At 47.1% G+C, this 25,217-nt stretch overlaps 1 long non-coding RNA gene across 1 annotated transcript; it reads right to left on the minus strand.

Annotated features, from left to right (window-relative positions):
* Positions 1-370: 370 nt before the first annotated feature.
* On the minus strand, positions 371-24,828 carry LOC138292546 (uncharacterized). Its single transcript, XR_011202720.1, has 3 exons — positions 24,585-24,828; positions 1,728-1,794; positions 371-1,133 (listed from the first exon to the last, which is right to left on the minus strand). It is a non-coding gene; the product is annotated as an uncharacterized lncRNA (long non-coding RNA).
* Between the last annotated feature and the right edge of the window lie 389 nt (positions 24,829-25,217).

Here is a 25,217-nt window from a genome sequence, read left to right on the forward strand (position 1 = left end):
CTTTTTGAGTAAATCACTTACCTCAAACAATAATTTTAAAGTGTCTATTCATGTTTTTAAGTTCTGCTATAAAGCCTGCCAGGGTCTCGAACCTCCAGCGGATCCGGAAATACATGACGGACGATTTGCGACGGATCCATAAATTTAAAAAAAGAAAAACTTTTTTTTAAAAAGATCAAAAATAAAACAATCATCTTTAAATGGACTTTCAAATATAAACATACCAGGTGATCTTTAAATAATAGGAAAGCTACTAGTATTGTGATCACAGTGTAATCATAGCTTTGTGTGTGACATTATATACATCTTCAAAGTAGTACACATCTAGGATTATATTAACAGAATGTTTTATTGTCAAGACTTAGAATTGACATTTCTTGTTTATTTTTAATATTCTTTGAAAAAGTCAATCAAACAAAGAAGTTCTATGTTTTTGAGCAATGCAATTAGATTAACTTTAATAATGCTTACACCATAAGCTTCTACTGATAGTCTTAAATCACCAAAATCCTATTGCCATAAACTCCCAATTAACACTTCTGGATTCTTTACTCCTCCAGCCCTCCATTACTCCAGTCAATCTAACTAACAAACTCTCATATCCACGGCTCAAATTAACTCATAATAACACTAAAACTGTTCTCATATTTCCCTATACTAATCCACCACTAATTCTTGTTGGGTTCCGGAGTAGCGTGCTACTTGCCGAAAAGCGCTTCAACACCTAGTCAGGGGTAGTAAACGCTATATAAATACTACTACAATACAATACAATATGGCTGCGATGGAAGAAGCAGTGACCCAAGTATTGATGTCATGCTTGCCTTTACGGGGAAGACGAAACACTGTAAACAGAGAGCCAATGTCTTGCTGTGTATCACAAGACAGTGACCATTTTGCTTAGGCACACTATTTAGATGCGGAGGAAGCCGAAACCAATGCTTGTCGTTCCAGTCTTCCACCATGGTTGTGTCCAGAGTTCCTCGCCTAACTCGTGTCTTCTTTGGCATTCTTGGCTGCATTCCTCCAGCGGCTTTATCCACTTCCTTCCCGTATTTTCTTCAACCGCAGCATACCTTGCCCTCGTCCTTGCCTGCATAACTTTCAACAGCACTATACCTCGGCCACTAGAGCTGAAACGAAAAGCAGAAACAAAGATGTTTAAAACTCTGAAGGCGGTAACCACGCTCACATGCGCTAACGTTACTTATCTGTATTGGGAAGCATTTTCTTATTTTGCGAGTTCTGACAAGCTTTGTTTGTTCTTCATGCTGGTACCATTATAGCAGGCTGTGCAGTTAAATGGATGCATAAAAATGTGAAGCTTGAACTGAGGCCATAATACAATGATTTGCCGACATATATACATATGTGCTTATATTTACTGCATGCAATATGTTCTAATTGCCATGAATGACTACACGTTTGAAAGTAATGTAACATAATATGTGACTGGTGAGTGATTTCAACTTAGCTGGTTACTGTAACTTGATTCGCAGAACGTTGAAGGTTTTTCAACATGCATTACACTATAGAGAATGAAAGCATATGTCTAAGTTCTATTTATGCTTGTGGTAATATATTTTTATTTCCTACAAGACATCGGTACATAGGTACAAGGTGCTTTCTGGTATATTTTGTTGTACCTTGCTTCATGTTATTTTAGTAAATGTATGGTTCTCATACCTGCTAGAGATAGACTAACAACTTACTACTCATATACATACCTGCAGGGTATCCAGCTCCAGGTGTTCTTGTCTCTTCTTATCCTTGCCACAGATGTCTTTTGACAATCTTCAGATAGGCAGGGAAAGGGGAGGAACCAGGTTTAGCCTTTAAGACATGGAGCATTATTTCGGTGATCAATACATTTTGCAACACTACTCTTAAATCTTGTCCTCTAGGGAGTGGCACCCAGTGTAATCCAGGAAGCAGTCGTCCAAGGAAAGTCCCAGGATCTGAAACAGTATCTTGTCTCTCCCACTCCCCTTTCCCCCATTGGGTTCCAGTTGCCTTAATTATTCACAACATGGTGGGCGGTTGGAATTAGCATTGTATGTCTGGCTCACTATTGTGGGAACATTTGGTGAGTGCCTGATAATTGAAGAGATAGGTTTGTACCTCCACTCTCACCTGTAGAAGGCTGGCCTGGCTTATAGTGGGTACCTTGTGGTACTTACACCCTGTGCCAGGTCCAGTTATCCCTTATTAGTAGAATAGAGGTGTTTCTAGCAGCTTAGGCTGATAGAAGGTAGCTATGGCAAAGCTTAGGCTGAACTAGGAGACATGCAAAGCTCCTATTATACCGCTTATACCATATAACACAATATCATAAGAAAACACAATACACAGAGTTACTAAAAATAAAGGTACTTTATTTTTATGACAATAAGCCACAAGTATCTCAGTGAGTACCCTCAGTAAAAAGGTAAGTAATATACACAAGTTATATGTACACAAACCCAAAACAGGTAAGTAAGAGTAAGAAAAGTAATGCAAACAGTGTAGAATTACAATAGGATGCAATAGGTGAACATAGGTCTAGGGGCAACACAAACCATATACTCCAAAAGTGGAATGCGAATCACGAATGGACCCCAGACCTATGGGAGCTTGTAGAGGGTCACTGGGACTGTAAGAAAACAGTCAGGGTGTCCAAGATACCCCACCCCAAGACCATGAAAAGTAGGAGTAAAGTACACCTACTACCCCAAAAGGACACAATAGTCGTGATAGGGGGATTCTGCAAGAACCACAAAAACCAGCCATGCACTGAAGACGGATTCCTGGACCTGAGGACCTGCAAGGCAAGGGGACCAAGTCCAAGAGTCGCGATAGTGTCCAGGGAGGGCAGGAGCCCAGGAAACCCCGGATGAAGGTGCAAGGAAGCTGCCTCCGGATGGAAGAAGCTTAGGATTCTGCAACAACGAAGAGAGCTAGGAACTTCTCCTTTGGATGGACGATGTCCCACGGCGTGCTGAAGGTTGCAGAAGTGTTCCCACGCAGAAATACCGCAAACAAGCCTTGCTTGCTGCAAGGGTCGTGGTAGACGTTTTTGGGTGCTGCTGGGGACCAGGAAGGACCAGGATGTTACCCCTTGGAGGAGGAGACAGAGGGGGCGCTCAGCAACTCAGAGAGCCCCCACAGAAGCAGGCAGCCCCCGCAGAAGTACCCGAACAGGCACGTGGAAGATTTGTGAACCAGAGCTGGCTCAGAGTCACAAAGGAGGGTACCACGACGTTGGAGGCCAACTCACAGGGTTGAGCACTGCAGGATGGAGTGCTGGGGACCCAGGCAAGGCTGTGCATGAAGGAAATCCTGGAGGGGTGCACAGGAGCAGGAGCAGCTGCAAATCACCCAGTACACAGGTTTGCAGTCTAGCGTGGGGAGGCAAGGACTTACCTCCACCAAACATGGACTGAAGGATCACTGGACTGTGGGAGTCACTTGGATAGAGTTCCTGTATCCCAGGGACCACGCTCGTCAGGATGAGTGAGGACCCAGATGACCAGTGATGCAGTCTTTTGGTGCCTGCGTTAGCAGGGGGAAGATTCCGTCGACCGACTGGAGATTTCTTCTTGGCTTCCAGTGCAGGGTGAAGGCAGGTGACCCCCAGAGCATGCACCACCAGGAAACAGTTGAGAAAGCCGGCAGGATGAGGTGCTACAATGTTGCTGGTAGTCGTCTTGCTACTTTGTTGCGGTTTTGCAGGTGTCCTGAAGCAGTCAGCGGTCGATCCTTGGCAGAAGCCGAGGAGGGAAGTGCAGAGCAACTCTGGTGAGTTCTTGCATTCGTTATCTGAAGAATTCCCCAGAGGAGAGACCCTAAATAGCCAGAAAAGGAGGTTTGGCTACCAAGAAAGGAGGATTGCCTACCAAGAAAGGTAAGAGCCTATCAGAGGGGGTCTCTGGTGTCACCTGCTGGCACTGGCCACTCAGAGCAGTTCAGTGTGCCCCCAACACCTCTGAATCCAAGATGGCAGAGGTCTGGGACACACTGGAGGAGCACCTCCCCTGGGAGGTACTGGTCAGGGGAGTGGTCACTCCCCTTTCCTTTGTCCAGATTCGCGCCAGAGCAGGGCTGGGGGATCCCTGAACCGATGTAGACTGGCTTATGCAGAGATGGGCACCATCTGTGCCCATCAAAGCATTTCCAGAGGCTGGGGGAGGCTACTCCTCCCTAGCCCTTCACACCTATTTCCAAAGGGAGAGGGTGTAACACCCTCTCTCAGAGGAAATCCTTTATTCTGCCTTCCTGGGCCAAGGCTGCCTGGACCCCAGGAGGGCAGAATCCTGTCTGAGGGGTTGGCAGCAGCTGCAGTGGAAACCCCGGAAAGCAGTTTGGCAGTACCCGGGTTTTGTGCTGGAGACCCGGGGGATCATGGGATTGTCCCCCCAATACCAGAATGGTATTGGGGTGACAATCCCATGATCTAAGACATGTTACATAGCCATGTCCGGAGTTACCATTGTGACGCTATACATAGGTAGTGGCCTATGTATAGTGCACGTGTGTAATGGTGTCCCCGCACTCACAAAGTCCGGGGAATTTGCCCTGAATGATGTGGGGGCACCTTGGCTAGTGCCAGGGTGCCCACACACTAAGTAACTTGGCACCCAACCTTCACTAAGTGAGGGTTAGACATATAGGTGACTTATAAGTTACTTATGTGCAGTGAAAAATGGCTGTGAAATAACGTGGACGTTATTTCACTCAGGCTGCAGTGGCAGGCCTGTGTAAGAATTGTCTGAGCTCTCTATGGGTGGCAAAAGAAATGCTGTAGCCCATAGGGATCTCCTGGAATCCCAATACCCAGGGTACCATATACAAGGGAATTATATGGATGTACCAGTGTGCCAATGAGAATTGGTAAATTTAGTCACTAGCCTGCAGTGACAAATTTAGAAAGCAGAGAGAGCATAAACACTGAGGTTCTGGTTAGCAGAGCCTCAGTGATACAGTTAGGCACCACACAGGGAACACATACAGGGCACATACTATGAGCACTGGGGTCCTGCCTAGCAGGATCCCAGTGAAACAAGGGCTAAAACATACAGACATACAGTGAAAATGGGGGTAACATGCAAGGCAAGATGGTACTTTCCTACACCCCCCCCCCCCCAAACGAAGGACAATAAGACTAGCCTTGTCCTGATGAGTCTTCATTGTCTAAGTGGAAATATCTGGAGAGTCCATCTGCATTGGAGTGGGTACGCCCAGGTCTATGTTCCAGTGTATAGTCCATTCTCTGTAGAGATATGGACCACCTCAACAATTTAGGGTTTTCACCTTTCATTTGTTTTAGCCAAAGTAGAGGTTTGTAGTCTGTCTGAACAATAAAGTGAGTGCCAAACAGGTATGGCCTCAACTTTTTCAGTGCCCAGACCACAGCAAAGGCCTCCCTCTCTATGGAAGACCAATGCTTTTCTCTAGGGGTCAACCTTCTGCTGATAAAAGCAACTGGTTGATCCTGGCCCTCAGAATTCAGTTGTGATAGTACTGCCCCTACCCCTAATTCAGATGCATCAGTTTGAACAATTAATTTCTTGGAGTAACATGGGCTTTTTAGGACAGGTGGAGAGCACATGGCCTGTTTGAGCTCCTCAAAAGCTTTCTGAAAGCTAGCTGTCCATAACACCTTCTTAGGCATTTTCTTGCTAGTGAGATCTTTAAGAGGGGCTGCTATGGAGCCATAATTCTTCATGAATCTCCTGTAGTACCCTGTGAGGCCTAAAAAGGCTCTCACCTGGGTCTGAGTTGTAGGGGGAACCCAATAAATGATAGTCTGGATTTTTCCCCTGTAGTGGTGCAATCTGTTCTCCATCTACCAGGTGGCCCAGATAAACCACTTTCCCCTGCCCTATCTGGCACTTTGAGGCCTTGATAGTGAGGCCTGCCTTTTGCAGGGCCTCCAAAACTTTCCATAGGTGGACCAGGTGCTCATCACAGGTTGAGCTAAAGACAGCAATATCATCAAGATAAGCTGCCCTGAAAGCTTCCAACTCTTGCAGGACTGTGTTCACCAACCTCTGAAAAGTGGCAGGTGAATTTTTCAAACCAAAGTGCATTACTGTGAATTGGTAGTGCCCTCCAATGGTAGAAAATGCAGTCTTTGGTTTAGCATCTTCTGCCAATCTGATCTGCCAATACCCTGCAGTCAGATAAAATGTGCTAAGATACTTGGCAGAAGCCAGTGTATCAATGAGCTCATCTGCCCTGGGTATAGGGTGAGCATCAGTTTTTGTTACCTGATTGAGCCCTCTGTAATCTACACAAAACCTCATCTCCCTCTTTCCATCTTTGGTGTGAGGTTTTGGTTCAAGCACCACTGGGCTAGCCCATGGGCTTTCAGAAGGTTCAATCACCCCCAAATCCAACATTTTCTGCACCTCTTGTTTAATGCAGTCTCTGACATGGTCAGGCTGCCTATAAATTTTACTGTTGACAGGGAGGCTGTCTCCAGTGTCAATAGTGTGTTCACATCAGGATGTGGTACCTGGTACAAGTGAAAAGAGGTCTGAAAATTGGCTTAGGAGATTGATGCAGTTGTCTTTCTGTTCTGCAGTCAGACAGTCTGCTAAAACTACTCCCTCCACTAAGGCATCTGCTTCAGTGGAGGAGAAGAGATCAGGGAGAGGGTCACTATCTTCTTCCTGTCCCTCATCTGTTGCCATGAGCAGGGTGAGATCAACCCTGTCATAGTAGGGTTTTAGGCGGTTGACATGAATCACCCTAAGGGGACTCCTGGCAGTGCCCAGGTCTACCAAATAGGTAACCTCACCCTTCTTCTCAACAATTAGATGGGGTCCACTCCATTTGTCTTGGAGTGCTCTTGGGGCCACAGGCTCCAATACCCACACCTTCTGTACTGGTTGGTACTGGATCAGAACAGCCTTCTGGTCATGCCATTGCTTTTGCAGCTCCTGTCTGGCCTGAAGATTTTTACTGGCCTTTTTTATGTACTCAGCCATTCTGGATCTTAGGCCAAGTACATAATCCACTATGTCCTGTTTAGGAGCTTTTAAAGGTTGTTCCCAACTCTCCTTTACAAGAGTAAGTGGACCTCTTACAGGGTGCCCAAAGAGGAGTTCAAAGGGGCTGAAGCCCACTCCTTTTTGGGGTACCTCCCAGTAAGCAAAAAGGAGGCAAGGTAACAGGACATCCCATCTCCTCCTGAGTTTTTCAGGGAGTCCCATTATAATTCCTTTGAGAGTTTTTATTAAACCTTTCAACCAGACCATTTGTTTGTGGATGGTAAGGGGTGGTGAACTTGTAGGTAACACCACACTCCTTCCACATTGCTTTTAGGTATGCAGACATGAAGTTGCTACCTCTGTCTGACACCACCTCTTTAGGAAAACCCACCCTGGAAAATATTCACAGGAGGGCCTTTGCCACTGCAGGAGCTGTAGTTGTCCTTAAAGGTATGGCTTCAGGGTATCTTGTGGCATGGTCCACTACCACCAAGATAAATCTATTGCCTGAAGCAGTAGGAGGGTCAAGGGGGCCAACTATGTCAACCCTTACCCTTTCAAAGGGCACCCCAACCACTGGAAGTGGAATTAGAGGGGCCTTTGGAGTGCCACCAGTCTTGCCATTGGCTTGACAGGTCACACAGGACTTACAAAAGTCTTTGGTGTCCTCTGACATATGAGGCCAGTGAAACAAGGGGACAAATCTTTCCCAAGTTTTTGTCTGGCCCAAATGCCCAGCCAAAGGAATGTCATGTGCTAGAGTGAGAAGAAACTCTCTGTACTGCTGTTACGACTCTGTCGTCCCATTTCTAGGGGACGCTGTGAGGGGACTGTCGGAAGCCTGGGAATCACCTTAAACACTTATCTAGAGTCCCTTACTGACTCCTGTTTGTTTCTCTTTTCTCCATGGTACACTTGTGTAGTACTACATTTGCTTCCTGGGACTGCAAATCCCATAATGCACAGTCTAGTAGTCAAGAAAGCCCGGATTCTGTTTCCCATTGTTTTCTATGGGAGAAGTCCAGTTGCTCCTTTTCACCGGATCCTCTACTCCAGGACTTGCAAGTGTCTGAAACTACACACACCTGAGACCTCTCCTGTGCAGCCCAGCTTGGAAATGCATATCAGCAGCCATTTCCTCAAGATCCCTGTCGTGCATTGGAGTTCGATTCCTTTGTGTTACAGACCCTTTGTCGGATGGTGCTCCAGGTTTGTTCCTGTTCTGTTCCAGCTTGATCCTGTTTCCTGTTACTCTGCCCTGCTCCTGATTGTTCCAGCCAGAGTCTGCTCCCTATCTCTTAGTCTTGTACCTGTTTGTCTCTTCCAGAGCCTGCTCCCTGTTTCTCTGCCCTGCTCCTGCCTTGTTTCAGCCTGAACCTTCTCTCTGTTTCCCAGTCCTGTTAACTGCTCATTTCCTACCCCCTGTATTCCAGCCCTGTCCTTGCCTGTTCCAGCCAGAGCCTGCTCTCTGTTTCCCAGTCCTGTCTCTGTTTGTCCCAGCCAGAGGTTTGTGCCCTGTTTTCAAGTCCTAGTCCCGCCTTTGCTTCAGCCTGAGCCTGTTCCTAGTTCTTGCCTCTGCCTCTTAGTTTGTTCCCTTCCGTTTCTGTTTCTTCTTGGTTATTTGTGTCTGGTAAGTGTTCTATCAGTCTTCACCAGTGTATAAGTGTCCTCCTTTGTTCTGGGGTTGGCTCCTGGTTTCCAGGAGGCAATTCCAGCCCCCATCCTTGTCCAGTGTTATACGTTGTCTTTCATGCCTAACAGTGACGGTGTGCTATTGCTGTTAGCTCAGGCATCGCCACTGTGTTTCCAGCTGGACCCACAAGAGCGTGTCTTGTGTATGTAAGTACTTTCCTTGTCTGTGCTCTAGGGTCCAGAGACAGAATCACTTCCGCTGCCTCCTTTTTATGGGGCTGGCAGGGTGACTATCTGTAAGAGCAAACTGCACAGAGGCATTGACATTCCCTGTCACTGTGGGAGGTTCTGCGCCTTACTCTGTGTACAACCCCAGCGTGTTTGTCCATTAGTAATCTGTTTCCTGTTTGTTCACACAAGGGTTGCTCTGCTTTTACTTTCCTGTGCCTGTTCATAGCTGTCCTTTCTGTGTATGCCTTTAGCTGCTCTTCTTCCCCAGTATATTACCTCTTTAGGATATTCGGTGACCTCAAGGGGTGTCCCAATCAGAGTCCCGATCAGACCCGTCCGAAACCGTGACAACTGCAGGGGAATGACCAATCTCCTGGCTGCTCCAGGTTTTGGGTCCCTTGACTCTGTGTACAAGAGGTTATCTTCCCAGTATACTCTATGACTGTCACTGACATCCCCGTTTTGCTGCTTGACAGCTTGCTGTCTGAGACCCTCTAATGTGGGACAGGTTTGCTGTTCCACACTCAGCTCTTCCCTGGCAGGCCCCCCTCCACCCAAAAGTTCAGCAGTGTCTTCTGCCAGCTCCTCTGGTGTAGGTTCTGCAACAGGGAGGAAATTCCTCTTCCTCAGAAGGGGAATCATCTGTAGAGGGAGCGATAATGGGTAGGGATTTACCCTTTTTACCCCTAGCTTTAGGGAGCACTTGGTCCATTGTTCCAGGATCCAAGTCACCCTGTCCTTTTTGCTTTTTGGCCTGAGCCCTGGTTAAAGCAAAAATATGCCCAGGAATGCCAAATCATTTCATAGTAGACAGTTTACAGGTAAATCTGTGGCTACCACAACTTTCTTTGGACCAGTAACCCCCCCCCCCAGTTGAGATTCACAACAGCCATGGGGTGGCTAAGAGTGTTGTTATGAGCGTCTGTCACTTGGTACTGCTGACCAAGTAGGTGTTGTTCAGGGTGGACCTGTTTTTCTATCACCATAGTTACAATGGCTCCTGTGTCCCTGTAGGCCTGAACCTCAACACCATTTATTAGGGGAAGTTGCTTGTACTTATCCATATTAAGGGGACAAGCAACCAAGGTGGCAAAATCAATGCCACCACCAGAGACTAAAACAGCCTCTGTGGTCTCCCTAACAAGACCAACCCCAACTACCTTGTCAATAGTGAGCCCAGATACACCCTTGGATTGGCTATTAGTAGTAGATTTCCCACCACCACTGCTATTACTAGGAGCACTAGAATTTGCAGCAGGGGTTGTAGTGGTGGGAGGTTTGGTGTTTTTCTTTGGGCAACTGGAATCAGTTGCCCAATGGCCTTTGACTTTACACAAATAACACCAAGGCTTTATAGGTTGATTATTAGAAGAGGATTTGGACCCACCACCCCCAGAGGATTTTTGTGGGCCTGATGAAGACTCATAATGTTTACTTTTGTCCCCACCCTTCTCAGAAGACTTACCATCCTTCTTCTTGCCATCCTTGTCACCCCCTTTATGAACTTTTCTGTTCACCCTTGTTCTGACCCATTTGTCTGCCTTCCTTCCCAATTCTTGGGGAGAGGTCAGATCCGAGTCCACTAGGTATTGGTGCAACAAGTCAGACACACAATTGTTAAGAATATGCTCTCTCAGAATAAGATTGTACAGGCTTTCATAGTCAGATAGCTTACTGCCATGCAACCACCCTTCCAAGGCCTTCACTGAACAGTCCGCAAAATCTGTCCAGTCTTGAGAAGACTCTTTTCTGGTGTCTCTGAACTTAATCCTGTATTGTTCAGTGGTTAAGCCAAATCTATCCAAGAGTGCATCTTTCAAAACTTTGTAGTTATTGGCTTCACTTTCTCTAACAGTAAGGAGCCTATCCCTACCCTTTCCAGTGAAAGATAGCCACAAAATAGCAGCCCACTGCCTTTGAGGGACCAACTGTACCATACAGGCCCTCTCAAGTGCAGCAAACCACTTATTAATGGCATCCCCCTCCTTGTAAGGGGGGACTATCTTGTGCAGATTCCTGGAATCTTGCTCTCTAACAGGATATCTATCAGGAATACTGCTGCTGCCACCATGGGGAACTAACCCCAACCTCTGTCTTTCCTTCTCTATGTCTAGGGATTCCCTATCTAAGGCCAGCTGCTGCTGTTTAAGCTTCAGTCTGGTCTCTTCAACCCTCAACTTTTTGAGCTCCCTTTCTAACAAGTTATCCTCAGAGTGGGTGGGTTGGGAATGCTTTGACACAGATGAAATATGGGAAGTTTCAGAGGGGGGCCTGTCCCTAACTGTCTGGACCCTGGTAACCTGGCCTCTAGGGATAAAGGATGCCCAACTGTTATGGGAACCTCTATCACTACCAGCATCACTAGGTGCCCTGTTAGGGGGCAGACCCTTGTCAGAACCCTCCTCAGCTTCTCCAGGGGACTCCTCTGAATCAGACTGGGAAGCTTCTCCCTTTTCTAACCTCTCATGTGATGGTCCAGACTGGTTCTGGTCATCTACAACAAGCATGTCAAAGAGAAACTCTTTTGTAGGGTTCTTTCCTATACTCAAACTTCTATCCAGGCAGAGACCCCTCAAACTCTTATAGTTTAGACTCTCATATGTTGCATTAACAGTTTTGAGAGTGGGCTCTACAACAGACATGATAGTAAAGGTTTAAGGATAGTAAGAAAGAAAAATTTTAGAACTTTAGAAAGCACAGACCAAAAATTTTTTTTCAAACTTTGAGAAGTTTTAAGAAACTTTTCAGAAATTTGTGAAAAGTTTTTGAATAGAAAAGTAAACATTTTTAGTTAAGTGTACATATACTGAACTATTTGGTATATGCTTCTCTTATGAAAAGTACAACATGACAAAGTGGTAAAGCAGTTGCAAGTACTTATCCCACCGCTGCACCACAAATGTAGGAGGCTGGGCTGGCTTATAGTGGGTACCTTGTGGTACTTACACCCTGTGCCAGGTCCAGTTATCCCTTATTAGTAGAATAGAGGTGTTCTAGCAGCTCAGGCTGATAGAGGTAGCTATAGCAGAGCAGCTTAGGCTGATCTAGGAGACATGCAAAGCTCCTAGTATACCGCTTATATCATATAGCACAATATCATAAGAAAACACAATACACAGAGTTACTAAAAATAAAGGTACTTTATTTTTATGACAATATGCCACAAGTATCTCAGTGAGTACCCTCAGTAAGAAGGTAAGTAATATATACAAGTTATATGTACACAAGCCCAAAACAGGTAAGTAAGAGTAAGAAAAGTAATGCAAACAGTGTAGAATTACAATAGGATGCAATAGGTTAACATAGGTCTAGGGGCAACACAAACCATATCCTCCAAAAGTGGAATGCGAATCACGAATGGACCCCAGACCTATGGTAGCTTGTAGAGGGTCGCTGGGACTGTAAGAAAACAGTCAGGGTGTCCAAGATACCCCACCCCAAGACCTTGAAAAGTAGGAGTAAAGTACCCCTACTACCCCAAAAGGACACAATAGTCGTGATAGGGGGATTCTGCAAGAACCACAAACACCAGCCAAGCACTGAAGACGGATTCCTGGACCTGAGGACCTGCAAGGCAAGGGGACCAAGTCCAAGAGTCGCGATAGTGTCCGGGGGGTCAGAAGCCCAGGAAACCCCAGATGAAGGTGAAAGGAAGCTGCCTCCGGATGGAAGAAGCTTAGGATTCTGCAACAACGAAGAGAGCTAGGAACTTCTCCTTTGGATGGAAGATGTCCCACGGTGTGCTGAAGGTTGCAGAAGTGTTCCAACGCAGAAATACCGCAAACAAGCCTTGCTAGCTGCAAGGGTTGTGGTAGAGGTTTTTGGGTGCTGCTGGGGACCAGGAAGGACCAGGATGTCGCCCCTTGAAGGAGGAGACAGAGGGGGCACTCAGCAACTCAGAGAGCCCCCACAGAAGCAGGCAGCACCCGCAGAAGTACCCGAACAGGCACTTAGAAGATTTGTGAACCAGAGCTGGCTCAGAGTCACAAAGGAGGGCCCCACGACGTCGGAGGCCAACTCAGAGGGTTAAGCACTGCAGGACGGACTGCTGGGGACCCAGGTTAGGCTGTGCACGAAGGAAATCCAGGAGGAGTGCACAGGAGCCGGAGCAGCTGCAAATCACGCAGTACACAGGTTTGCAGTCTAGAATGGGGAGGCAAAGACATACCTCCACCAAACTTGGACTGAAGTATCACTGGACTGTGGGAGTCACTTGGATAGAGTTCCTGTGTTCCAGGGACCACGCTCGTCAGGATGAGAGGGGACCCAGAGGACCGGTGATGCAGTCTTTTGGTGCCTGCGTTAGCAGGGAGAAGATTCCGTCGACCCACTGGAGAGTTCTTCTTGGCTTCCAGTGCAGGGTGAAGGCAGGTGACCCCCAGAGCATGCACCACCAGGAAACAGTCGAGAAAGCCGGCAGGATGAGGTGCTACAATGTTGCTGGTAGTCGTCTTGCTACTTTGTTGTGGTTTTGCAGGCGTCCTGGAGCAGTCAGCGGACGATCCTTGGCAGAAGTCGAAGAGGGAAGTGCAGAGGAACTCTGGTGAGTTCTTGCATTCGTTATCTGAAGAATTCCCCAGAGGAGAGACCCTAAATAGCCAGAAAAGGAGGTTTGGCTACCAAGAAAGGAGGATTGGCTACCAAGAAAGGTAAGAGCCTATGAGAGGGGTCTAGGAAGTCACCTGCTGGCACTGGCCACTCAGAGCAGTCCAGTGTGCCCCAACACCTCTGAATCCAAGATGGCAGAGGTCTGGGACACACTGGAGAAGCTCTGGGCACCTCCCCTGGGAGGTACTGGTCAGGGGAGTGGTCACTCCCCTTTCCTTTGTCCAGTTTCACACCAGAGTAGGGCTGGGGGATCCCTGAACCGGTATAGACTAGCTTATGAAGAGATGGGCACCATCTGTGCCCATTAAAGCATTTCCAGAGGCTGGGGGAGGCTACTCCTCCCCAGCCCTTCACACCTATTTCCAAAGGGAGAGGGTGTAACACTCTCTCTCAGAGGAAATCCTTTGTTCTGCCTACCTGGGCCAGGGCTGCCTGGACCCCATGAGGGCAGAATCTTGTCTGAGGGGTTGGCAGCAGCTGCAGTGGATATCCCGGAAAGGCAATTTGGCAGTACCCGGGTTTTGTGCTAGAGACCCGGGGGATAATGGAATTGTCCCCCCAATACCGGAATGGTATTGGGGTGACAATTCCATGATCTTAGACATGTTACATGGCCATGTTCGGAGTTACCATTGTGACGCTATACATAGGTAGTGACCCATGTATAGTGCACGTGTGTAATGGTGTCCCCGCACTCACAAAGTCCGGGGAATTTGCCCTGAACGATGTGGGGGCACCTTGGCTAGTGCCAGGGTGCCCACAAACTAAGTAACTTGGCACCCAACCTTCACTAAGTGAGGGTTAGACCTACAGGTGACTTATAAGTTACTTATGTGCAGTGAAAAATGGCTGTGAAATGACGTGGACGTTATTTCACTCAGGCTGCAGTGGCAGGCCTGTGTAAGAATTGTCAGGGCTCCCTATGGGTGGCAAAAGAAATGCTGCAGCCCATAGGGATCTCCTGGAACCCCAATACCCTGGGTACCTAAGTACCATATACAAGGGTATTATATGGGTGTACCAGTGTGCCGATGAGAATTGGTAAATTTAGTCACTAGCCTGCAGTGACAAATTTAGAAAGCAGAGAGAGCATAAACACTGAGGTTCTGGTTAGCAGAGCCTCAGTGATACAGTTAGGCACCACACAGGGAACACATACAGGCACATACTATGAGCACTGGGGTCCTGCCTAGCAGGATCTCAGTGACACAAGGGCTAAAACATACATACATACATACAGTGAAAATGGGGGTAACATGCCAGGCAAGATGGTACTTTCCTACATCACCCAACACCTGCTTTACGGCAACATACTGTTTTGTTAACACTCAATGTAAGTTGTTTGCTAACAGAAGTTGGTGACAGACATTCGTTTCCAGTCCCACAGTTGGAACAATATTACTCTTTCTCTCTATAACCTCCCATCCTCTCTCACCATATTTACAGGAAGTATCTAAGGAATTGTTCACATGAAAACTAAGTCACTGATGACAGCTTGGTTTGATGGCCACCTGTCATCCAGCTGGATCTGAAATCATCTATTACCATGGGGCCTAAAAGAACAGACTGGAAAGAAAAGACAATGGGTTATATATTGGTAAACATAAATATTCATAATTTTGCATATGTGGTTAATGGATGGTGTACCTGTTTTAAAGACACGTATTAACTACTGAAAGCCAAAAATGCTCCTACAGGTTATCTAACTTGACTGCTCCAACTGGGGATCAGGAGAACCGCTGTGACAACATTTACAAAGACAAATGGCTTAATAGCCTGGAACAGACGTTACACTTGTCACTGTAAAGCTTCTAGCTACTATTTAAAAAAAAAAACTCACTCCTCACACACCAACATAAATAACTACTCAAAGTCTCATCCCGCAAAGTTACAGGTTAGAGTTAGAAAAATTACATTAAAAAACCTTAAAATTCAATTAAACATCCAAAGGTTAGAGGGATGTTATAGTTACGATATATACTTTGAAAAAATGTAGAAATTCACTAAAAAAACAAAGGGTACAAGAATGTTATAGTGTGGCTCACATTTTAAATGTACAAAACCCTAGAAATTCAGCAGTTATAGTTTCCTCACCTAACTATAAATTACGCCCTGCCATGCACTGCTTTTCACTTCCCGTATTATATCACTCCCCATGCGATAGGAAGAGAAATGCTCAGCATTTCTCTTCCGATCATGTGATGGGGCCTGAAAGGCTTCAAAGGGAAGGAAAGGAATTTCCTTCCCTTTGAAGTCTCTCAGAGCATTTCAGAAGCCGGATCGTAAAGCGATATGGCTTCTGAAATGCCCACTAGACACCAGGGATTTATTCTTTAACAGAAACTGGCATAAGGGGAGCGACCCTTGGGCAAGGGTCACTCCCCATGGGGCAATTTTTTTCAAGGCCTTTTCTGCTCCCTCGGGGGCTGATCGGCCTATTGTTATTAGGCCGATCTGGCCCCAGGGGGGGCAGAAACCACTAGGTGCCAGGGATTCTTTTATTTTTATTTTTTAGAGTTGGGGAGCGACCCCTTAGGCAAGGGTCGCTCCGCTAGGGGGCACATTATATTTAGGCCATTTCTGCCCCCCTTAGGGGCAGATCGGCCTATTTTTATGAGGCCAGTCTGCCCCCAAGGAGGGCAGAAACCACTAGGCATGGGGATTTTTTTTTGCACCAATTTCACGCAAGGGGAGCTCTCCGGGGTGGGGACGGGGCAAATTTATTTTAGGCCATTTCTGCCCCCCCGGGGGCAGATCGGCCTATTGTTATTAGGCCGAAATCTCTAGGCGCCAGGGCAAATTTTTTTTTAAGAGGTGGGGAGCGACCCCTTAGGCAAGAGTAGCTCCCCTAGGGGGTGGGGAGATTTATTTTTGGCCATTTTTGCTCCCCTTGGGGGAGACAGGCGTATTTCTATGAGGCCAGTCTGTCCCGGGGAGAGGGGGGGTGTCAGAAACCACTTAGGCACCAGGGATTGGTGTGTGTGTGTATGTGTCTGTTTTCTTTAGGGGGGCAGCCCCTTGGGTAAGGGTCACTACCAATGGGGGCACATTACTGTTGGCCATATCTGCCCCCCTTGGGGGCAGATGGGCCTATTTTTGGAAGGCCCATCTGCCCCCAAGGGGGGGCAGAAAGCCCACCAGAGACCAAGGAAGTTTTTTTCCCAAAATAAGAGGGTGGGGGTATGGCCATACCCCCACCCAAAAATATATGGGGCCAAAGTTGTTCTGCCCACCAGTGGGCAGATGAGGCAATTACCCCTGATCCACACCCCGGGGGGGGCAGAAAGTCTACTAGATGCCAGGGAATTAAAAAAAAAACTGTGGGGTGGTGGCTACCAACCAGTATGGGCCTGGTTATGCCCCCACCCCGAATGAAGGGGGTAACAGTCTTTCAGCTCTCCCCGCACTCTAAAACATCTTATCCCACAGCAAGCAAGAAGACATTTGATTATTTTGGGTTTTGCTTTTACATTTTGGACATGAGAGCTTGGCTAACTCTCAAAATCGTCCCACTTGGAATGGTGAGGGCTGCATTTTATGGACTTTGGGACGCTGCTATGTAGAAAAATCCACAAGACCTAGACACATCTAAAAACTAAACATCTGGGTGATTCCAGGGTGGAGTGTTTCACATGCACTGCACCATTTTCTTACCCACAATGCCTTGCAAACCTCCAACTTTGCTGGAAATCACCCATTCTTCCCACGTTTTTGTTATGGAACCTTCCGGAATCTGCAGGAATCCACAAAAGTCCTCCCACCCAGCATTGTCTCATCTATACTGAAAAAAATTCTGCTGCACTAAAAATGTTTTTTTTCAAACTGCCCTTTTGGACCCGCTTTGGTTCCCCCTCAATTTCGACATGTTTTTGGCTCTTCCCTGTCACAAGCACTTGGCCCACCTATACAAATGAGGTATCATTTTTACCGGGAGACTGAGGGAAACATTGGGTGGTATGAAATTTGTCCCAGTGTGGTGATCCCACACAGAAATGTGGAAAAAATTTGATGTTTTAGCTAGATTTGAGGTTTGCTGAGGATTCTGGGTAAGAAAACTTGGGGGATCAATGCAAGTCACACCTCCCTGGACTCCCAAGGGGGTGTCTAGTTTTCAGAAATGTCTGGGTTTGGTAGGTTTCCCTAAATGGCTGCTGATCCCAGGACCAAAAACGCAGGCCCCCCTCGCAAAAACAAGTAGTTTTGTATTTGATAATTTTGATGTGTCCAGATAGTGTTTTGGGGCATTTCCTTTCGCGGGCAGTAGGCCTATCCACAAAAGTGAGATACCATTTTTATCAGGAGACTTAGGGGAACGCTGGGTGGAAGGAAATTTGTGGCTCCTCTCGGATTCCAGAACTTTCTGTCACCGAAATGAGAGGAAAAAGTGTTTATTTGGCCAAATTTTGAGGTTTGCAAACGATTCTGGGTAACAGAACCTGATGAAAGCCTCACAAGTCACCCCATCTTGGGTTCCCCTAGGTGTCTAGTTTTCAAAAATGCACAGGTTTGCTAGGTTTCCCTAGCTGATGGCTGAGCTAGAGGCCAAAATCCACAGCTAGGCACTTTGCAAAAAACATCTCTGTTTTCTTTGTGAAAATGTGATGTGTCCACGTTGTGTTTTGGGGCATTTCCTGTCGCGGGCGCTAGGCCTACGCCCACAAGTGGGGTACCATTTTTATCGGGAGGCTTGGGGAAACGCTGGGTGGAAGGACATTTGTGGCTCCTCTCTGATTCCAGAACATTCTGTCACCGAAATGAGAGGAAAAGGTGTTTTTTTGGCAAAATTGTGAGGTTTGCAAAGGATTCTGGGTAACAGAACCTGGTCAGAGCCCCCAAAGTCACCCCATCTTGGATTCCTGTAGTTGTCTAGTTTAAAAAAATGCACAGGTTTGCTAGGTTTCCTAGGTGCCGGCTGAGCTAGAGGCCAAAATCCACAGCAAGGCACTTTGCAAAAAACAGCTCTGTTTTCTTTGTGGAAAATGTGATGTGTCCACGATGTGTTTTGGGGTATTTCCTGTCCCGGGCGCTAGGCCTATGCCCATAAGTGAGGTACCGTTTTTATTGGAGACTTGGGGAAGACTGGGTGGAAGGACATTTGTGGCTCCTCTCTGATTCCAGAACTTTCTGTCACCGAAATGAGAGGACAAAGTGTTTTTTTGGCCAAATTCTGAGGTTTGCAAAGGGTTCTGGGTAACAGAACCTGGTCAGAGCCCCACAAGCCACCCCATCTTGGATTCCCCTAGGTGTCTAGTTTTCAAAACTGCGCAGGTTTGCTAGGTTTCCCTAGGTGCCGGCTGAGCTAGAGGCCAAAATCCACAGCTAGGCACTTTGCAAAAAACAGCTCTGTTTTCTTTGTGAAAATGTGATGTGTCCACGTTGTGTTTTGGGGCATTTTCTGTTGCGGGCGCTAGGCCTACCCACGCAAGTGAGGTACCATTGTTATCGAGAGACTTGGGGGAACACAGAATAGCAAAACAAGTGTTATTGCCCCTTGTCTTTCTCTACATTTTTTCCTTCGAAATGTAAGACAGAGTGTAAAAAAGACGGCTATTTGAGAAACGCCCTGTAATTCACATGCTAGTATGGGCACCCTGGAATTCAGAGATGTGCAAATAACCACTGTTTCTCAACACCTTATCCTGTGCCCATTTTGGAAATACAAAGGTTTTTTTTATACCTATTTTCACTTTTTATATTTCAGCAAATTAATTGGTGTATACCTGGTATAGAATAAAAACCCATTGCAAGGTGCTGCTCATTTATTGGCTCTGGGTACCTAGGGTTCTTGATGAACCTACAAGCCCTATATATCCCCACAACCAGAAGAGTCCAGTAGACGTAACAGTATATTGCTTTAAAAAATCTGACATCGCAGGAAAAAGTTACAGGGTAAAACGTGGAGACACATTGCTGTGGGACACTTGTAAGATCTACACAAATGACCCCTTGCTGAATTCAGAATTTTGTCTACTTTTCAGAAATGTTTAGCTTTCTGGGATCCAGCATTGGTTTCTCACCTATTTCTGTCACTAACTGGAAGGAGGCTGAAAGAACAAAAATAGTAAAAATCGGGTTTGTCCCAGTAAAATGTCAAACTTCTGTTTAAAAATGTTTTTTTTTAAATTCAGGTCTGCCTGTTCCTGAAAGCTGGGAAGATGGTGATTTTACCACCGCAAACCCTTTGTTTATGCCATTGCTTCTTCTGCAGCCCTTTTTTCTCATGTAAAAAAAAAAACGAAATCTTTGCTGTATTTTGGCAAATTTCTTGGTCTCCTTCAGGAGAAAGTCTGGGTACCTCTAGAATCCCTAGGATGTTGGAAAAAAAGGACGCAAATCTGGCATGGGTAGCTTATATGGAGAAAAAGTTATGAGGGCCTAAGCGCGAACTGCCCCAAATAGCCAAAAAAAGGCTCGGCACAGGAGGGGAAAAGCCCTGGCAGTGAAGGGGTTAAAGAGCGCAGTAGGAAAGTACCTTCTTGCCTGGCATGTTACCCCATTTTTACTGTATGTATGTTTGTTTTTGCCTGTGTCACTGGGATCCTGCTAGCCAGGACCCCAGTGCTCATAAAGTATGCCCTGTATGTGTTCCCTGTGTGGTGCCTAACTGTATCACTGAGGCTCTGCTAACCAGAACCTCAGTGTTTATGCTCTCTCTGCTTATAAAATTGTCACTGCAGGCTAGTGACTAATTTTACCAATCCTGCTTGGCACACTGGAACACCCTTATAATTCCCTAGTATATGGTACCTAGGTACCCAGGGTATTGGGGTTCCAGGAGATCCCTATGGGCTGCAGCATTTCTTTTGCCACCCATAGGGAGCTCAGACAATTCTTACACAGGACTACCACTGCAGCCTGAGTGAAATAACATCCACGTTATTTCACAGCCATTTTACACTGCACTTAAGTAACTTATAAGTCACATGTGTGTCTAACCTTCACTTAGTGAAGGTTAGGTGCAAAGTTACTTAGTATGTGGGCACCCTGGCACTAGCCAAGGTGCCCCCACATTGTTCAGGGCAAATTCCCCAGACTTTGTCAATACCTATATGTAGCGTCACAATGGTAACTCCGAACCTGGCCATGTAACATGTCTAGGATCATGGAATTGTCACTCTAATACCATACTGGTATTGGGGGGACAATTCCATGCATCCAAGGGTCTCCAGCATAGAGCCCGGGTACTGCCAAACTAACTTTCTGGGGTTTTCTCTCCAGCTACCGCTGCTGACAATCCTCAGACAGGTTTCTGCCCTACTGGGGCCTGGGCAGCCCAGTCCCAGGAAGGCAGAACAAAGGATTTCCTCTGAGAGAGGGTGTTACACCCTCTCCCTTTGGAAATAGGTGTGAAGGCCCTGGGAGGAGTAGCCTGTCCTGGCCTCTGGAAATGCTTTGAAGGGCACAGATGGTGTCCTCCTTGCATACACCAGTCTACACCGGTTCAGGGATCCCCCCAGCCCTGCTCTGGCGCAAAACTGGACAAAGGAAAGGGGAGTGACCACTCCCCTGACCAGCACCTCCCAGGGGAGGTGCCCAGAGCTCCTCCAGTGTGTCCCAGACCTCTGCCATCTTGGATGCAGAGGTGTGAGGGCACAATGGACAGCTCCGAGTGGCCAGTGCCAGCAGGTGACGTCAGAGACCCCTCCTGAGAGGTGCTTACCTTTCTCTGTAGCCAATCCTCCTCTGAGGGCTATTTAGGGTCTCTCCTGTGGGTATCTCACCAGATAACGAATGCAAGAGCTAACCAGAGTTCCTCTGCACTTCCCTCTTCGACTTCTGCCAAGGATTGACCGCTGACCGCTCCAGAACACCCGCGAAACCGCAACAAAGTAGCAAGAAGACTACCAGCAACATTGTAGTGCCTCATCCTGCTGGCTTTCTCGACTGTTTCCTGGTGGTGCATGCTCTGAGGGCTGTCTGCCTTTACCCTGCACTGGAAGCCAAGAAGAAATCTCCCGTGGGTCGACTGAATCTTCTCCTGCCAACGCAGGCACCAAACTTCTGCATCACCGGTCCTCTGGGTCCCCTCTCATCCTGACGAGCATGGTTCTTGGAACACAGGAGCTGGGTCCAAGTGTCCCCGACAGTCCAGTGGCCCCTCTGTCCAAATTTGGTGGAGGTAAGTCCTTGCCTCCCCACGCCAGACAGTAATCCTGTGTACTGCGTGAACTGCAGCTGCTAGGGCTTCTGTGCACTCTTGCAAGACTTCCATCGTGCACAGCCTAGCCCAGGTCCCCAGCACTCCGTCCTGCATTGCCCCACTCGCTGAGTTGGACTCAGACTTCGTGGGACTCCTTTTTGTTGTGCTGAGTCGACCATCGTGCTCAGATCTTCTGAACGCCTGTTCAGGTGCTTCTGCTGGTGTTGCCTGCTTCTGCGTGGGCTCTCTGTGTTGCTGAGTTCCCCCTCTGTCTCCTCCTCCAAGGGGCGACCTCCTGGTCCTTCCTGGGCCCTGGCAGCACCCAAAACCTTCAACCGGGACTCTTGCAGCTAGCAAGGCTTGTTTGCAGTCTTTCTGGGTGGAAACGACCCTGCATCCTCCAGCACACCGTGGGGCATCTTCTGACCAAAGGAGAAGTTCCTGGCACCTTCCGTTGTTGCAGAATCTTCAGCTTCTTCCACCCGGAGGCAGCCCTTTTGCACCTTAATCCAGGGTTTAGTGGGCTCCTGCCTCCCCTGGACACTTGCGTGACTCTTGGACTTGGTCCCCTTCCTTTACAGGTACTCAGGTCCAGGAATCCGACTTCAGTGCTTTGTAGTCAGTTGTTGTCCTTGCAGAATCCCCTATCTCGACTTTACTGTCTTTCTGGAGTAGTAGGGTAACTTTACTCCTACCTTTTGGGGTCCTGGGGCAGGGTATCTTGGACACCCTTAGTGTTTTCTTACACTCCCAGCGACCCTCTATACACTACACTAGGCCTGGAGTCCATTTGTGGTTCGCATTCCACTTTTGGAGTATATGGTTTGTGTTGCCCCTAGGCCTATTGTCTCCTATTGCATTCTATTGTGTTCTACAGTATTTGCACTACTTTTCTAACTGTTTATTTACCTGATTTGGTTTGTGTGTGTATATTTTGTGTATATTACTTACCTCCTAAGGGAGTATATCCTCTGAGATACTTTTGGCATATTGTCACTAAAATAAAGTCCCTTTATTTTTAGTAACTCTGAGTATTGTGTTTTCTTATGATATAGTGCTAAGTGATATAAGTGGTATAGTAGGAGCTTTGCATGTCCCCATCTTCAAATAATACAATGAAGTGCGAACATTATTGCAATAATATTCATGTTGCAATACATCCAAAATAAAAGCACATTGCATATAAAGCACATCACAATCCATAAACACCATTCTGTTGTATCGTACCATCCAGAATCCAGAATCCAGACTCCACCCCAGGATATCTAAAGTGACATGTGCAGTGCAAACATATTTCACAAAACATAAATGAGCATTTCCTAAGAACAGTTAATTTGAATGAAGTGCTGCATCCACTCCATATGCAGTACATCAATAATAAGAACTCAACTCATCATCTAACTGCAAATACCACATTATTGCACTATCCCATCAACCTTCCAAACTAAATCACAATACAACTAAAGTGGCTAATTGCTGTGCAAATGAAAGTTCCATAATACATTACATATAAGCAAAGACATGCCAAAGAAGATCAACAACATGGATCTGGCATCCCTAATGACATAAATAGAAAGGGGGCTATTGGATAGAGAGGGACAGTGAAAAACAAAATAATAATAATAATGAAACAAAAAAAAAAAAATATATATATATATATATGGAAAATGTCACTTACCCAGTGTACATCTGTTCGTGGCATTAGTCGCTGCAGATTCACATGCTGTGCACATCCCGCCATCTGGTGTTGGGCTCGGAGTGTTACAAGTTGTTTTTCTTCGAAGAAGTCTTTTCGAGTCACGAGACTGAGGGACTCCTCCCATTTCGACTCCATTGCGCATGGGCGTCGACTCCATCTTAGATTGTTTTCTCCCGCAGAGGGTGAGGTAGGAGTTGTGTATGCTAGTAATAGTGCCCATGCAATGGAGTGAATACGTATGTACATAATGTAGTTTAAAGTCATATATTCACAAATTTACAAATGTTCAAGATCAACTTCTAAATGGCTACAGGCTCCCGGGGAGGCGGGTGGGCGCATGTGAATCTGCAGCGACTAATGCCACGAACAGATGTACACTGGGTAAGTGACATTTTCCGTTCGATGGCATGTGTAGCTGCAGATACACATGCTGTGCATAGACTAGTAAGCAGTTATCTCCCCAAAAGCGGTGGTTCAGCCTGTAGGAGTTGAAGTTGTTTGAAACAATGTTCGTAGTACTGCTTGGCCTACTGTGGCTTGTTGTGCCGTTAGCACATCTACACAGTAGTGTTTGGTAAATGTATGAGGCGTAGACCATGTAGCTGCCTTACATATTTCGGTCTTTGGAATTGTAACCGGGCGCCTCCGGACGCCGGTTCCGGGTCGGAGCGAACGCCCGCCGGAGGATACCCCGGGGGCACCCGAGGGATTCCTGACGTGATGACGTCCAACGTCATCCGTCAGATAGAAGGAGGAGGGACGACCGACGGAGAGAAAGAGTCGCGCAACCCAGAGAGAGACGCCGACGTCAGGGAGAGCCGGAGAGACGAACGCCGCGGACCACCAAGAGAGAGGGAAAACCCCGCCGTAGAGAAGGAACAGCGGACAGAGAGCGGAAACCCTTGGGCGCCTCCCGCCCCTGTCGAGACGAAGTCGGGAGATCGCCTACAAGCCGGCCACGTCCCTGGAGGGGCGTGGCCAAGTCAGGTATGAGCGTACCGGGGCTGGGACTGGGGTTCTGGGTGGTTGGCTGGGTTTAAAGGGGCTAAGAGGAGAGGGCTGAGGTCGTGTAGGGAAGGGGATCCTATTTAATCAGCACCACAGTTAACTGAAGGGTAACCCCACAAGGACCGTACCCAGACCAGTGGATAAAACTGTAAGGGGGTCACAAACAGCGCACAACGAAAGGAAGACACAAGAGAAACGTACCCCCACATTCCTCCACCTCCACACAAACCCCCCCCCCTCTCACTCCTTACTAACCCCAATTAACCCTATATAGATAAATTTCCCCACTTACCTGTTCCTTTCTCCTTCTTTGTTTTGGGAAATCCTGGGGCCATGAGAGCCGGGTGAACAAGACCTCTCCCTCCGGACCGGACCAGGCTGTCCCGGGAACATCAAGGAACCCTGAAAAGAAAAGGGATTTATATATTAGTTTTGGACTTGGAATATAACACTTTGGCGGAAAAGCTAGTGCTACAATCTCAACGAAGAAATAAATAAACGTACTACACCCTTAAGTGCCGCGTCTGTCACCTTCTTCCAATATCCCCTCGACTCGGGATAAAGGACCCCGTCACAGTGGTGTCAGAAGTGGGATGTTGGAATAGGTGACAGAGACTTCCCAACCATGGAGGAGAAGTGTACCCTATCCGATATGATGCAACAGTTGGCCTCCGGACAAAGACACCTACAATTAGTGTGGGAAGAGCAACAAAAAGAGGCCAAATTGGAAAGAGAGGCACTACAAAATGCCCTTAAGAGTCAGGCCACCATAATGGCCAACAACCAGTTGGTTCATGAAACCGCCATTAAGAATCTCACAGATACCATCGCTGCTACCCGCGTACACCCGAATGTGCCCAGTTCGGTCTTACAACGATATCAAGAAGGTGAAGACCCCGATGCCTTTTTCACCAATTTTGAACGA

The sequence above is a fragment of the Pleurodeles waltl genome, chromosome 4_2 (genome assembly GCF_031143425.1).
Source record: "Pleurodeles waltl isolate 20211129_DDA chromosome 4_2, aPleWal1.hap1.20221129, whole genome shotgun sequence".
Classification (NCBI taxonomy): Eukaryota; Metazoa; Chordata; class Amphibia; order Caudata; family Salamandridae; genus Pleurodeles; species Pleurodeles waltl.